This window comes from Dromaius novaehollandiae, chromosome Z (assembly GCF_036370855.1).
Source record: "Dromaius novaehollandiae isolate bDroNov1 chromosome Z, bDroNov1.hap1, whole genome shotgun sequence".
NCBI classification, from domain to species: Eukaryota; Metazoa; Chordata; class Aves; order Casuariiformes; family Dromaiidae; genus Dromaius; species Dromaius novaehollandiae.
The window spans coordinates 7,310,723-7,326,640 of NC_088132.1; the positions used below are offsets into that span (position 1 = coordinate 7,310,723).

At 41.2% G+C, this 15,918-nt stretch overlaps 1 long non-coding RNA gene across 1 annotated transcript; it reads left to right on the top strand.

Moving 5' to 3' along the window:
• The first annotated feature begins 38 nt into the window (after positions 1-38).
• On the top strand, positions 39-15,314 carry LOC135324978 (uncharacterized). Its single transcript, XR_010386191.1, has 2 exons — positions 39-2,905; positions 3,370-15,314. It is a non-coding gene; the product is annotated as an uncharacterized LOC135324978 (long non-coding RNA).
• Positions 15,315-15,918: the final 604 nt, after the last annotated feature.

Sequence of the window (15,918 nt, forward strand, 5' to 3'; positions counted from 1 at the left end):
AGGGGTGTGTGCACGTACATGTGTGTGCGTATGTGTGCATGGGCGTGTGTGCATGTACGTGTGTGTGCATGTGCATGCGTGTGTGTGTGCATGTGTGTACATTCACGTGCATGTGCGTGTGTGTGCATGTGTGTGTGCATGCGTGTATGTACGTGTGTGCATGTGCATGCGTGTGTGTGCATGTGTGTGTGCATGGACGTGTGTGTTTCTGCCCTCCCTCCCCCCCCCCCCGCCCCCAGCAGAACAGGACTTGGAAGAAGCGGGCGCTGCTCTTGAGGAAGAAAATCACTACTTCTGCATTCTCTGATCAGGGATTGTAGTTAATTAGTAATTACACAAAATGATATGCCGAAGTCCTATAATTACAAACTTAACCTTTTATTTAAGGAGGAGAATTGGTAGTTTTATTCTTCGTCTGTAGCCTTTCCAGCATCCAATTATGTCTTTGGTGAAAGAAAGAAAAAGAAAGAAAGAAAGAAAGAAAAGAAGGATCCTTAAGAACAAATCTGGTTTTGTTCGTGGCACTGTTAGAATTTGTAACTGAGGTTTAGTGATTCTCTGTTTTTTATTCATTTATTTTCATAGAGCTGCTGTTTTGTATTACCATTGTATTTCGGTGGAGCCATAAACCTCGGCAAGCTACTCGGTCCAGACATGAAGAGGTGGTTGCTATTTCATTCCTTGGAAATGAAATTTTTAATTAAAGCAGAATTAGCCTGATATTTTTAAGTCTCTTTGGAGTGGGGATGATTATTCTGATGAAACAAGCATCTCTGAGACTCCAGATTTCTTGGATGTTGTAATATATTTCTTTATGTATTATTTGCAGAGCGGGCCCCTTCTTGAATCACATCCAGTTGTATCATGACTCCATTAAAGACAAATCATACCACTGCACGAATAACTGCGGAGCGGATTATCTCTTGCAGTCGATACAATGAACGAGCGTCCGGGTCCTCCAAATGAGCAAATATTTGGTGTATCAGAGACTTGTTAAAAGAGGCACGATATAATTTCAGGCAGCTGAAATACATCTGGGAATCATTTTTCTGGTATCTCTGTAAATGTGAGGAGAACAGTTCCTGCTGTCTGCATCCCTACAGCCCTGCTACCTCGCGGCCTCAGGGGCAGGGGAGAAGGACTCTGCTTTCCCAGCCTGCCCTGGTATGTGGCATTAGCTGATTCAACATCATCCTGACAAACATAAGCTGCTTCAAATAAGAAAAATATATTCTGTACAAGGGGGTTCAGCAGGGTCATCAGGAAGATTGCTTAGTGTAAGCGATACAGTGAAAATGCGGTTGCTCCTTGCAGGTTTTCAGCATGACATACTGCCTTCAGTCAGGTGCTCACTGTTGCATGGTCTGCTGTACTTGGGACTGAACAGTGTTCTCACAAATCTCCTGTTATCATTACAGCAATAATTCATAAGCCATACACTGTGTGCAGCAGCACACTGCAAGACCCCAGTCCTGTAGAAGTGCAAGGCTGGAAATAACTGAGTGTATGCTAGTAGCCTCAGAGAAGTTAATGGTCTTCCTTGTGTGCCTGTGGGCAGGTATGGATTTACTGGAGCAGGGAACAGTGATCTGTCCCCCCTGCATTTCCCCTGCTCGGTGAGTGGCTGCTCCCGGCTGCGTGATGGGGAGCAACTCACCTTCTTGGATGTGTGCGGTCCTGTGCACATCTGAGGCTTTGGGGTCCAGAGCAGAACTTTGGTTTAATTATTTTTTGGCACTTCAGCCACATTAAAATGCAGCTATGACTGCATTGGCCTGATCATCCCCAGGCTGTGGTGGAAACTCTGGAAAACGATCTTTTCCCTCCTCAATGACATGCTGACCGTAAGGAAAGGGCAGGTAGCCTGCTCACCCCTACACAGAAATCTGAGAGATCCATGGGAGCCTGGAGCCCTCGGCGTTGGGGTTTGTGCCTTCACACCAGCCATAGTCCTGCAAAGGAAGTCTTGTTTCATGTGGCAACAGGAAGGTGTCTGGGGGGATCCACAACACGTGCCATGAATTATAGTGTCACTTTGTTCGTGCACCAAGGATTCAATCCAGAGTAGGTCTGTACAGGAGAACTGGAATAAAACAGTGGGTTGCTACTGGGAATACGCACACTGAGGAGAACGGCCATCCTTCATATGAAAAGATATGCTAGCAATAGCGTAAAACCAAACCACCCCATAGGGTGTTGCATGGTTGGTGCTAAGTGAAGGTGCCTAAGTTTGCAGGGAATGCAAGCTGGCCTTGGTAACTGTAAGTCCCTTCATCACCAGTCCGGGAAATGCTGTAACTCTTACTGTGTTTCCATGTGAGGCCATAAGTCTCTTCTGGTTTTTGCAATGTCTCTTTAAGTTGGATTTTTCCTGCAGCTGTGAGGAAGTCAGGAAACTGTGAACAAAAGTTGGGTGCCACGTGGAGGACGGGGAGGAAGTGTGAAGGGAAAGCTGACATTACTGTCTCGGTTAAGCAACTTCATGTAGTCAAAAAGAATCTCAAGGGTGTGCTCTGCTTCCCCTAAGAACTGATACAGGTCAGTCACCTGTTATTTGCATTAATATATATTTGCGTTAACATTATTAAGGATGCACTGTAAATATACATGCTATGCAGAGTATGGGGCTAGTATTTCCAAAAACATCTAAGCGTTATCCTGGCCTATTTTCTAAGGTCAGACTAGCTGAGGGACCTCAGGGAAAACTATTCCTGAACCATGTTTCTGACAGTGGTTTCTTCTGTTATACGGAGCAGGCACTCAGCGTCAGTGGAGTTTCACCATATATGAAGTTCGGTCTCAGATTTCTCATTTGTAATGATGAAACTTGCCATCTGTATGGAAGTATTCCAAGGAGCAATCTGTTCATGGGTGCAGAGAACTGTAAAATGTCAAGTGGTATAAGGTATTAACTATTATGAATAATAGTTTTAATTATGTACTGCTAATTGTTTTTAGAGAAGGCTTCAAGTCTCCATCTTATTTTAAGCCCATAACTGGTGATTATTTTTGCACATTTAGCAATATTCCCTTTAAAAAGCTGGAAGAGGTTGCCAAGAAGCTAATTGAACCAGTCAGACACTGCCTTTGCCTTTAAAAGTAGTAAGATATGGCACCATATTACCTTTTCTTTTGGGAATTGTGGCAGATATTGGGCTTCAGAAACTTTCCGACATCAATTTACCTGATAGTGCATTTGGACTTCTAATAGGCTTGGTCCTTTGGGGCAATTTACCTATTTGGTCAGAGAGAGTGTAAAGTTGAGTTACAATAGAAATAAAGAACAAAAGAACAAAAAGGACCATCTGAAGTACAACAATATACATGAACTCCCTGTGTTTGTTGTTTATTTCTCTTCTTGCATTAAAGACCCTCTAGCCTCCTTGTACCTGAAGCACTGGGATTACTGATGGACTCTGGGGTCTTGGATCAATGAAACGTTTGCCTCCAGCTCCTTTGGTGAAGAATGAAGTGAGGATACAGTCTACACTATGCAACTTCAATAAAGAAAGAAAAGTCTCATGGGTAAAAAAGACAACAAAGTCCTCCTGCCCTCTCCCATAATCATCTGAACAGTAGAAAACACGCGGAGAGGATTGATAAGTCACTGTTGATTTTAACACAACTGTTTAATGATATTCTGTTGTGATTAGCAGTATAAAAATATGGATAGTTCATCTCTGAAAAAGCTAAACAAAGGAAAATACTTGCCTCTTTTGGATGTGTTCTCCATAACAAACACACTGGATACAATTCTTGCCCTTCTGAAATCAACTGGAATTTGCCACTGATTTCAATAAGGACAGGATTTCCTCATCTGTGCTATGGATTAGTCACTTTTCTTTGTCTGGTCACTTACTAACCAGTTTCCCCTGTTTGTGAGGCACTAGCACATGTGATACGAGCAAGGGTACATTTTATTTAATATTACAGTATTGGAAGACATCAGAATAGCTAAAGGGATGTTAGGATCAGAACCTGAAAGTAGTTTAATTTGTTCTCTAAAACCAAATCCATGTTCCATTTGTGGTACTGTGCATATATTTAGCAAGCTTGCAAATGAGATTGTGGTAGAGTAAATCATGTGTTGGAATCTTTGCACAATGTTTTTTCCTGCTCCTACCGAGTAAGTTGCTTCGATTTTTTTCCAGAAGGATAAATGAAAAGAATGTTTATTATAAAGTTTTGTTTTGTTTTGTTTTTTAAACTAATGCAAGATAACACTTTACTTGTGGAGGAAGAAGAACTTCTATTTCTGTGTCACATGGGGGAGCGAATGCGGCTTCAGAATATAGCCCAGTAGTTTTGCAGCTGTGTGGGTACTTCCACTTTTTTACGTTTATGTTCGGAAATGAAATATCCTTTAGAAGCAGCATACCCTCATGTGGCACTTGACATAAATCCTTTATGGTCATTGGTAAACCGTGGATAGACTGATCTTGCCAATAACTCAAGATTTATTTTCAGTATACCTAGACTGGAGTAGTTTCTGAGGAGTTTTTCCCATGAAAATTGCATCCGTTAGGACAAAGTGATACAGTTCCTCCAAAAGTATATGTTTATAAAGTTTTCCAGTGGAAAAAAAAGAGGAATTTGAAGATTTTTTTTCTCATGTACATTCATGACTGTGTACATTCGCCTTTGCAGAAGTACACATGCATATTGGGAAATCTGACAGTAGTGTTCCCCAAACTGTGTGTATTTTCTGGAGGAGTATATTAATATTTGTCCTTATTTGCAGTGGATCAAAAATGGCTTTATGTGTTAAAAATAAGGAATATGATTAATTAAACAGTTTAAAATATCAGATTGCATTGCAGAGTGTAGGAAATAGGTTGGGGAGAAGAAAGAAGTGTTACTGAAAGGTTTGATGTTCTTGCACATTAGCAGAGGTGTTTTTCATTGGGTATTGAAATCACCAGGGCATCACTGCTGATTTATGTGAAGAGGAAGATTGCTTGCACTTAACATCAGTGGGTGAGCAGCTGATCTGTAACATTTAGGGTGTGCTCTGGAGGATAACATATATGGAAACAGAGGAGATTATATGAGCCCGAATGTGGAGGGTCTGAGAGGGAACAGGAGCCTGTTCTGAGTGGGCTCTTGATCTCCGAAAGGTAACAAAACACAGCAGAAAACTCAACTTCTGTAGGAGGCCAAGCAGCAGGGAGCTATACTGGGGGCACTCGGCGCCTTTCTCTCGGGCACAGGGGTTGTGGTGCTTGATGATGGAAGGGGAATAAGTAAGGACATGGCCAGTGAGCTTTGCTGGGCTGGTCAGTCGCGTGCAATGACAGTGGACTGTGTTTTCCCTGTCCCTTAGGTGCTGCAAAAGTGATCTGTTGTCGCACCCTCTATGGCCTGCTCACACTTTAAATGCAGCTTTCATTTCTCATCCCTAATGATGTCATAAACTCTTGCCATTTCCATTAAGTAGCCTTTCCTCATTCCCATATGTTTGATCTTGACAGTGGTTCTTTTTTTTATTTTTTTCCTGGATATTACCATCTGAGAGGGGGTGGAACGTTTGACAGTGAAATGGTCAAGTTATTCTCCGACGCAGTTAGTGTTTTGCAAGTGGTAGACAGATCTACAAACTGAGGAAATGCAGTTTAACAGCACTTCCTTCAAATTTTAAATTACATTAAAATTGATCAGTGCTGATGTCTTTGAATTTATATGGGAGCTAATCTTGTTCTGCATGCTGAAGTATTGTTACATTTTGCTTACAAGGCAATCACTTCCATGGAATGAAATGACACCACGAAATGCAGTTTCTGTATCTATTTCAAATATATAATATAAATGAATCTGTTTATAAGCATAGGTTCAGATTTTCATTATGCTGATCAAAAGTCAGCTTTCTTAGGCCTGGGCTATTTTAGGACATTCTTGGATAGGGTAGATATGAATATGTCATATTCTAAGGTCATAATTTTTTCCTTGTGACAAATATTTTCACAAGGAAAAGTATCTTTTTGTAAAAAAAACCAGAAGACAGGAAGGGAAGATTGTTAAGTCTAGTCTAGTCTCATTCTGTGCAAAGCTAGACCATAAATGTTGTTGTATAAATTGATTATACTTTGTGTTGCAACTTTCTAAAGGATAGGGGTTTTTTGGCATATTTTTTTTCTTTCTCCAGGGACTTCTACTGGAATACTTGTCCAGAACACCTTGGTTTTTTGTTAGGATGGCTAGAAATCTTCCAGTTTCTAGACAGAATTTATTTCCGGTTATTTTATTTCTATTTCTTCTGATACTGTCTTTTACTTCCAATGACGGTGCCTGACATTCTTCCCTTTCCCCTCTCAGCCTTCTTTTTGCTAAGCTAAAACGGCCAAACTCTTTTAGTCTCTTCCTTTGAGGCGGATCTTCCCTCCAGCCATTCTGGTGGGGTCATCAGCCCCCTCCCAGTTTGGATCCACCGTTCCCGATGCTGATTGAACAAAACGCAGTGCTCCAGAGAGGGTCCCACCCTTGCCTTGCATGCTGACATGAATACTTTCCTACCCTTGCTAGAAATACCATGTGCCCTTTCTCCAGTTGCAATAGATGGTGTCCTGGTCTCTGCTGCAGGTACCCACCTCCCCTGAAAATTTAACTTAAAGTGCAAGAGGCTGCAGTTCGCCCCTTTAGGCTTTGATGATACCCCTTTATAATCAAAGCAGGGAGGTCGGCTCTTCCCCATGGCCAAAGACATTTATGCAGTTTCTATCACTCAGTCTTCTACTGAACGCGCTGCCCAACTTTGTGTCATTAATTTTATTACTGCCTTCCTAATTTCTGTGGCTAGATCATTGGTGATGATATTAAGTAAGAACGGTCCCATGACTGACTACAGATGAACTCTCTTCCTAACCTCTTTTAACCTAATGTTTCCTTTTTAAAGTTACTCCTCATGTTCTCTTCAAGGAATCTGTTACCCGTCTGGCACCTCTTGTGCAAATTGCTGGCATTTTCAGCAGAGGTAATAGTATCCCATGCTGGACTCTGTGAGATGCTTTACTGAGAACCACATGGACTAGATCTAGATTTTTTGTCTACAAATTCAGGTGTCTTGTGGAAAGAAAGACTTAAGTTAGTTGGGCACAATCTAATTCTGGTAAATCCATACTGTGTTTTTCCCCATTTTCCATGCATATTCAATTTATAGATCTTTCCTCCCATATTTATTTTAAAAGGTTGTATATTATTGAAGTGAGTAGTTCAATGAACAGCTCTGCTTTTCTTCCTCAAATACAAAATAATACTTCATCCGTTCTCCTACAGCATGTGGCCTTGTCTTAGGAGACAGTCTGTCTACCCCAGTGCAACTGTTTCACCTCCATTTCATTTTGACTATTTTTATTCTGTATCCTCTTTCCCATTAGCCATCCTACCTTTGGCAGGTTAGTTATCATTTCTGTTGAAAAGTAAATCAAGTATTAATTTAGTTATAGAGTTATACTGAGAGGATCCTTAATCCTGATGTCATATGTAATACATAGAACCTTGCTTCTTTTCTTTTTACTTTTTTAATACATTTGATGAGCCTCTGAAGGAATTCCAAGCTCTTAAACTCTTCAGTTCTCTTAATTTTTCAGAATTTTATCTTTTGCAATGGATAGCTTAATTCTGTGTATCATTTCATTTACTTTAAGGCGAATCAGCCCATGGTCATCCAGGTCAGATCGTATTCACTTAGGGAAAATAAACTCAAAACTGAACTGCAGCATTGTGGGTTCACTGGCTACTCACCGAAGACATTTACTATCATTCGTGTCCCGGAATAACCAGGACCTGCAGCTATTAGTTACATTTGTTCTCTGTGTATGGGAAACCTAAGTCTGCTCTAATAATACGCTGTCCTGACATATTTTTCTCCATTGCAACATTACCGAGCTGCCTCTATCCATCACTGCATCTGGTGGCCCAGAGCAGACTCCAGCTCTACCACAGAAGAACCCTCCTTTTCTAGACTGACTTTGATCCACACAGATTTTGTTTTATCCCTCTTTTCTCTTGAAGTCTATTACATCATTAATACGCAATTCTACCACAGTGTCATAAACATTTATTTTTCTTTACCTGAATGATTTAAAATATATGCACATACCTCTTCAAACCTGTGTTTTTCCCATGATTGCTATTCCCTCATGTCTCTGTTATTCCTTGGAGATCCATTTTATCATGATCTCTACAGTTTAATATTAGTCATTTCAGTGCCAGTACAGCATAGAGCCTCCTGATATGAGAAAATAAATCTGATTTGCATATAATGAGTGATTCCTTACGTTTTTCAACTGCAGCTTCATCTGCTTTTCTTAAGAATATTCCTGTGAAGATGCTGAACAGCAGCTCAGGAGATTCAGGTTCTGTCTCTTTCAAAAATGTTTAAAACGTTTTTGGGCAGCTCAATTTTTCTATGCCTCTTTTCCCTGTAAAATGGAGATAATAGTGCTTTGCTGTATCAGAAGGGGGTATACTTACTAGTGACTGGCCTGTGCTCAAGTAATTTCATGGTGACTACTGCAGAATTAGATAGTCTATGGCCTGTGATTGGAGGGTTGAATCTGGAGAACACCAATTAATAGATTTTTTTGGTGAGTATCTTTGATAGGATTACAATTAAGTACATAAAAATTGAGGAAAATTTAAAATAGATCAACATTTTTATCAATAAGCCAGCAGTCAGTAATGAATAACATGATCTAACAAGTAAAAGGAGAGAAAACACAAGATTATTCCCAAAGATAATTACAAATCCATTTGTGCATTATTTAGCTAATTCTGACTGTGCCATTTCTAATGCTTTCTTCTAGTATATCCACATGTATTTTATATATTCAGACTAATTTTGCATTTTCCAAGAACTGTTTTTCTATGTGTGCCTTTTCTTCTATTATTGAAGCTTTTGCCCAGTATGAGGAAAGTATGCTCCATGATTTAAATTTTAAGCTGATATTGATGGATGTAAAAGGGAATCACTAACATCTAGAGCAAAGGTTTTGTTAACAGTCTCTGTTATGAGATCCTACTTTCAGGCTAAGGTTTTCATTATTATTTATTACTTTAACAAGAATGGCACACGTTTCTTAGCATGCGGTTGAAGAAAACTGCAATAGTTGGGACACATTGCGAATTCTCAAAACCTTGCTCTCACACTTCCAGGTTTAGGATGTGAGATTCGACATGTTAAAAGGGGGTTGTCTGGATATTTCAAATATATCTTTCGCTGTCATATAAAACTCACCCACGTTTCCCAGGTTATAATATTAAAATAATAAGACTCTGGCTCATATAGCTGTAATCTTTCTACATTTGGAATGGTGAATGCAATCTATTCTCCATAATGTAAAAATTATTTAAAAAATAGAGAAAATACAAAACAGTAACGGATGATGATAGAAGAATAAGACATACTGCAGAAAAAGAAACTAGAGGAACTCTGTGTTAAACAGAGGACTCAGGAGATTTGCATTAACAGACTATAAATAATTGCAGAGGTAGTAGTGTAAATGAAAGAAGGGAATTATCCGCATTCTCAGAAGATGGAAAGACGAGGTGCAATGGCCTGAAGCTAAAGCAGGAAAATCTCAAGTCATCTGGAGACCGTTTGGAGTAGCTGGTGGGAGCAGTCGGGCGGCGAAGCAGAGGCCGTGCAGCATCGCTGCGGGCGGGCGAGCGGAGGTGCTGGCGAGCGCCCGGCCAGCCGTGCTGCAAAGCCAAGCGGGACGGATTAGGTGACACAGATGGGCTTCTCCAGCTGCTAGTCATGTCAAGAGCTTACGAAGGTCAGTCCGTTGCTCTGCGTCACCTTCAGGAAATCCCACCTCCTTCCACAGTGGCCAGCTATGGTCGTCTGACGGGATATTGTGCTGGAATTCGTCTTGCAGCCAGCGAACCCACTTCAGTTAAAGGAGAGATGGAGTAGGAAGTGTGACTTGTTCTGAAATGTCACCTCTAGGCTGTGGTCAGAGCCTTGAAAAAGGCCTGGAATGACCCTATTCTGGTGCATCGCTCCATGTGGTGTTGTTCTAGTCATTCATGTATCAGGTTAGTGATACCATCCTTAGTGCCACCATCCTTTTTGACTCTCGCCACCAGCTATATACAGCTATGGGGTTTATCTAGGTTTTATTTGGGTTATTTGGGAAAAAAAATCAGGGTCATGGCACACTTGTGTGTCGCTTGGATATGGCAGAAACCCTCGTGGTGCCAGAACGTAACAAGGAAAAACAAAACATTTCACAGGAAAATCCCTGTATCTCTTGTCCCCTCCTGCGAGGAATTAGAAAAGTACTGTAGCTTGTCTAGGTCTTCATTAGTGAAAGTAACTAAGAACTAGCCCTATTTAGTCTATGGCGTTTTTGCTAGCTAATCGTTCCTGTGATGGGAAGAGCTCAGGAAATGTGTGTTTCGGTGCATGTCGGTTCCCAGGGTGGTGCGTTAGCAGCAGCGATGTTTATGTTCAGTGCTCGTGCCAGGCTGGAGCACCTCGCTGTCATCCTTGATACTTCCCCCTTGTTCTCCGTGGTCGTTGTATTGCTGTGAACGAGTAACAAGCAGTGATGTTTTCTTGGTATTAATCTGAGAGTTAGCTGAGGGGTGGTGGATGGGTCCAAGCAAGTGAAAAGGCCCGGTGAAAAACTGTGAAATAGGAACAAGCGTGTTTAACTATGAGTCAAGAGCATGACTGGCTCTACTGCTGCACGCTGTTGCGCAGCTCCATCGAGAAAGACCAGCTGCAGGGTTAACATCAGAGCAAGATCCAGGCTTTCGCCAGCGGGCTGCTCGCAGCTGTGGGGTCTCCTCGGTTTCTTACTTTATTCTACAGGGAGAGAGCTCTCTGGTACCTACTGACAAACCGCGCTCCACAAGTATCAATAATTTAAGCTTTGCGGCGTTTCTGTGGAAGAGCTTGTGCAGAGGAGCCCGAGGGACAGCCCACAGGACTGGTTCAGCAGGAAGGCAATTGCCATGTTAGGCTGTTCTGCTTGTTTACCTACTTCTTGCTGCCTCACTGCTCCTTGCAGTGCTGTTTTATTTGTCTCCACTTCTGCATGAGGCTGTTGCCTCAGAAGGTGGTCCCGGAGGCAAGGATCCCCAGGAACTGAGACCTGGGCTTTCCTGTAAGTGCCCCAAGTCTTTCCGAACACCCTGAGACTGCTCGTGCTTGCCAGGCTCTCTGTTTCTGGGAGCAACCCCGCACGCTCATCTGTGAAGGGAAGAATGCTAATTTTTTTCCTGTGCCAACTTGAATGACACTTTATAATTGAACCTTTAATCCAAATTTTTCCCAAACTTGAGTTTCCAGTTTTTTAAGGAAGTGTTGGTATGAGTGTTCAATATGTAGTTTCTGGCATGCTTTTTCCATTAGTTCAATTTTAATCCCACTGCTTTAATAAAGTCAATATTTTAATACGTATGTGCTTAACATCAGAGTCTAAATTCTATATTTGGATCTTAAGTAGAAGTGTCTTGCAGCTCGCTCTGAAAGTTACGGAGTTTTATGTGCATAACTCCAGGCACTCTGGTTTAATAAATGTGTGTCCTTTTTTTGCTTTCTGAGGGCTGGTAACTGCAAGTAGTAACAATGCTTAATTGATTGTTGAATAGCAGTTTGCCAAAGCATGCTTGGCATCTGTTTGAAGGTAGCTAGCTGTTGTGGTTCTGCTTTTAGTATGGATAAAAATGAAGCAACAGAAGACTTTTCTTCCCAGGCTTCAGTTTTGGCCAGGGATATTGTATTATTTAGGTTTGAGTTAGCAGCTGGAGAAGTACTTATATGGTCACTTTGCTAACTGGTTGCACTCTTATTTTAAAGTGTTTACCAATATTTCAGTCCATTTAACAAACATCATCTACAATATCCATAAATTGGATCATTCTGTAGGTGTTGCAAACATAATGTTATGTGTGTTGTATAAGCTGGAAATGAGTCAGCCCAAGCAAAAAGAACTGCTTCAAAAGAGAAATATTTGTAAAGGTAGGTACAGTGTAGCTGCTGTTTAGTAACCTAAATTATGATGATGTAAATGGTTGGAAAATTGTCTCATCACTATGACGCAATGAACTCTTATTTTTTATTATGATGATTTGTGTAGCTGTTTTAATAATAATGAATGCTGATAACAGAAGGTAGGATCATAAAGCCTTCACCTAATTTTTTTCTTCAGTTCCAGTGAGACCTTTATCATGCTTGGGGGCGGGCAAAGGCTGACTCTGACCTTGGCTTTATATGTTGGCATCTGGCTAAGTGCAGCTGCAGGTAGGTTATTTAAGATAAACTTTTATATATAAAAAGCCCCAAAACTGGGCTAGAAGGGCCCCTCTAGAGGTCTTCTGATCCAGCTTCTTTCTCTGGGGAAGGCTCAGATATTCCTATGCTGTTCCTGACGGATGCTTGTCTAATGTGTTTTTAAAGCCCTCCAGCGGTGGAGACTTCAGGCCTTTTTCTGCAACAGAAACACATTGTTCGCTCTTTGCCGTTTGTAATCCACAGTTCTCTCCTCCTCGTATTTAAGATGCATTAAGCTTTATTGGGAAGAGGTTAATAACGTACTAAAGACACTAGATTTGCCTTAATATTTGGACAAGCATGGGAGGCTTTGGGTGTAGCTTTGCAAATTTGAATTACATAGTTTTTATTCTTGGTTAAACAAGCCAGATGCTGCTTAGGGCCTGCTTATCTTCATGTGTGGAGCAATTTTCAAGGACACTCAGCAGAGCCGAAAACTTCAGGTACAGCTGTTTTGTGAGGTAAAAGCAATCCTGGGAGTGTACAGAGATTCACCTTATGCACTGATCTGAATGCGACCAGGCAAAAATACCGTGCCAGAAGCCAAAGGCTCTGAGTCCTGCAAATAAAACACTTGGTGCAAGCGCGGGCGACTGTGGTCCTTGCACGTGAAAGTCACCATGTGGGAAGCAGGGTGAGGAAACCTGCCCGCGGCCGGGGAGAGGGCAGAGTGCTGTGTGGGTTGGCAGCCAGTGATCCCTTCTGGATCACCAGAAAGATGCCCAAGGTTGTTGTATTCGATGTTAATGTGAGAGGGAAACACTTATCTCAGCACTTGCTGCTTTAAAGTGTATGGTTTGTTTACACTCGCATTCATTAGGTGACTTGACATAAAGCTATAGCGTTCTCCTTCCACCTAAATTCCACAAGTTGAATCGTTATCAGCAGTAGAATTGCACTGGAATGTACATGGTAGCAGAACAATAGCTCCATTATGACCTACTAACATTCTAATCTAATTCAAGTTCAAAAAAAGACCTACATATTAACATCTAGCACAGTAGGATAGCTGAATGCATTTTTATAATAATAGAAAAAATGATCTGTGACAGTTTTTAAAGGAATTTGTGTTTCAGTATTATTTACTTTGCCATTTCCAAATGATACAGTGTTTTAGTGTGTCTCATTTGTACTGCTTTGCTTAGCCCTGTTTTACTTATTTATTTTGTTTAAAGGTGAAATGATCAAAAACCATACAATGTTGAGAACAGCTTCATTACAGAATACTACCCCGCTCTTGTTACTTGAAACACTGAAGACAAATAGAAAAGCCTTAATTTGCTCGTAATGGCCTAGATTAAGGATAATGGTGTAACCTCAGTGATCACTAATGACCTGTATCACAAGCTGAAGAGCTCGCAGTTTTTAATGTATTTCTGAACAGGCCCCAGGGGGAGGTGGGATGTTTTGTCACCTTTGTTTTGCAGGCCGTGGGGTCTCAAGGCACAAGAGCCTGCCCGCTGTCCTGGTAGGACTTCTGCAGCGGACCTAACCGTTGGAGAAGCTGAAGTTAGCGTCCTTCCTCTAGTAGTGATGTAGATAAAAGCCCATAAAGAATTGGTGCACTTTACTGCATGGTCCAGATTAGTACTGGCGTGTTAACAATCCCACCATCATCTACCTTTTTGCTTAATAGAGTGTGCTGCACTGGTATAACCACAGTTATATAGCATGAATTTCCTTAACATTAAATACAGCAGAATTATATTAATCTTGTAAGAACCATAAAGGATATGAGAAGCTTATGTGAACATTTAGGAGTGCTCTTATCCTCTTGGATGTGACAGGAAACCTTCCATTTATGCAGTGGGCTGTGGACAATGTCCTTGCTGTCCTCAGGTTTCACACCGCTGCCAGTGGAGATACCTCCTGTGGGCACACTTTCTAAGCCTTTTACATGAGTGAGGATAAAGGCACCCAGGGAGACTTTTAAAAGGTGAAGGTCAGGTTGCTCGTTTAACTTGCACAGCAAGCCACATCGGTCCCTAAGTCACTTAGTTTAAAAATGCTCCTTGTCTGTGCTAATGAAAACCTGAATGCTGGTCATGGAGGCAGATTTCAGCTGCATGTACAGCGTGGCAGCTGCTGCCACCTTCCATTCCCAGAGAGGGAAAATACTGATTGTTCCTCTTTTGCTATTGGATTCTGGGTAGCTGAGCTGTCTCCTTTACTTCAGGCAAACAGTATTCACCCATCAGCTTCCGCTGCTTAATGAAATCTTTTGAAAGTTTCTAATTTCACTGGGCTTGTTGATATGCTTAAATACATTTATTATGTCAGCAGAGTTTTACGGCTGTTTAAAGACACGTGGTACCTGGTACCTTTTAAAAGAGTTTTTGTTTAACAATATCCAGTTCGTGAATCACAGTTCATAACACAATTTTAAATAATCTGTTGTGAACAGTGAGAAAGTTGCATGATACATCAATGGCAAATGATACGGCAATTTCCAAAAGAAAAAAGAAACTGCATGTGACCAAATGCATATGAAATTAAATAGGTCTTAGCACCGTACATTAAATTAGCTTCTCTTAACATCCAGCACCCACTTGGCATGCAGATATTTGCTGGACAGGCCAAAGTTACCAGAAAACCTGTTGAAAGTCATGTAAGATACGTGGTGTGCATATACCCATCTGAAATACCGCATCTCAGTTTCTGCTTGGCTTATACAACAGTGGGCCTAACTCTGCCCTTTCTTGCACTGCTCTTCAGATTGCTGTGCACTGCTATGAGTGCTCTCTCGCATCTAACAGCTGCCATACCTTGCTCTGGCCCTGCACTTTGCATGGTCTACTACTTTTCTTGTAGATTGTGTGGTTTTGCCTTTCCATTTGCTAGTCCACACTCCTTTTGCTTTCTGTTTGCATGACCTTACACGTCTTCAGAGATATGGAGCATTAAGTATCTGGCTTTGTCAATAGTCTTAGAGGAGAGAGGGGGAGAGATGGGGAGCAGAGAGAGACATAAGCTGAATTGTAATTGTACAGATGAAACAGTGCAAGTAATAAAAATCTCTTTGAATTTGTGAATATCAAGTGTTTAATGCTCATGTCAATGGTGTTGTGGTAAATAATTGCAATAGCCCTGCTGAAGTATATGTAAGAATGGGGTAAAAGCTTTAGCAGCCAAGTTAGAAATGAGGAAACTGTATTAGGATGCATTTGTCTTGAATTTTACTTTTAAGCGATGTGAACAAAAACACTTGTTAATTATGTTTATGTGGGCAAAACAGTTAAGGTCATTGACAAGTTTAACTGAGTAGGGTTTCTATAGCGCATGGATACTCCTTTCAAGCTTAAACAAAAAACATGGCCAATCTTTAGGTTTGTCCGACATGGCAGTTATAAAACTGGAAGACACATAATGATGTTGTACACGCCCTGCAAAACCAAGATAAGCACAGGAATGTTGCTCAAACCATAGAGAAGTGGATGGCTCCTGCCTTAAGGGACAAATTGATTAAATTAAGGGTCAAACTGATTCTAGGATTTTTCAGGAATAAACAACACCGGAAAACAACTGGATAGTTTGTATGATGCAGAAGGTGTCTCTTGGCTCAGGAGGGAAGGTGGTGTGAAATACAGCACACAAGCACTGAAATCTGGAATAGAGGCGTTTCAGATCTGGAGAGAAAC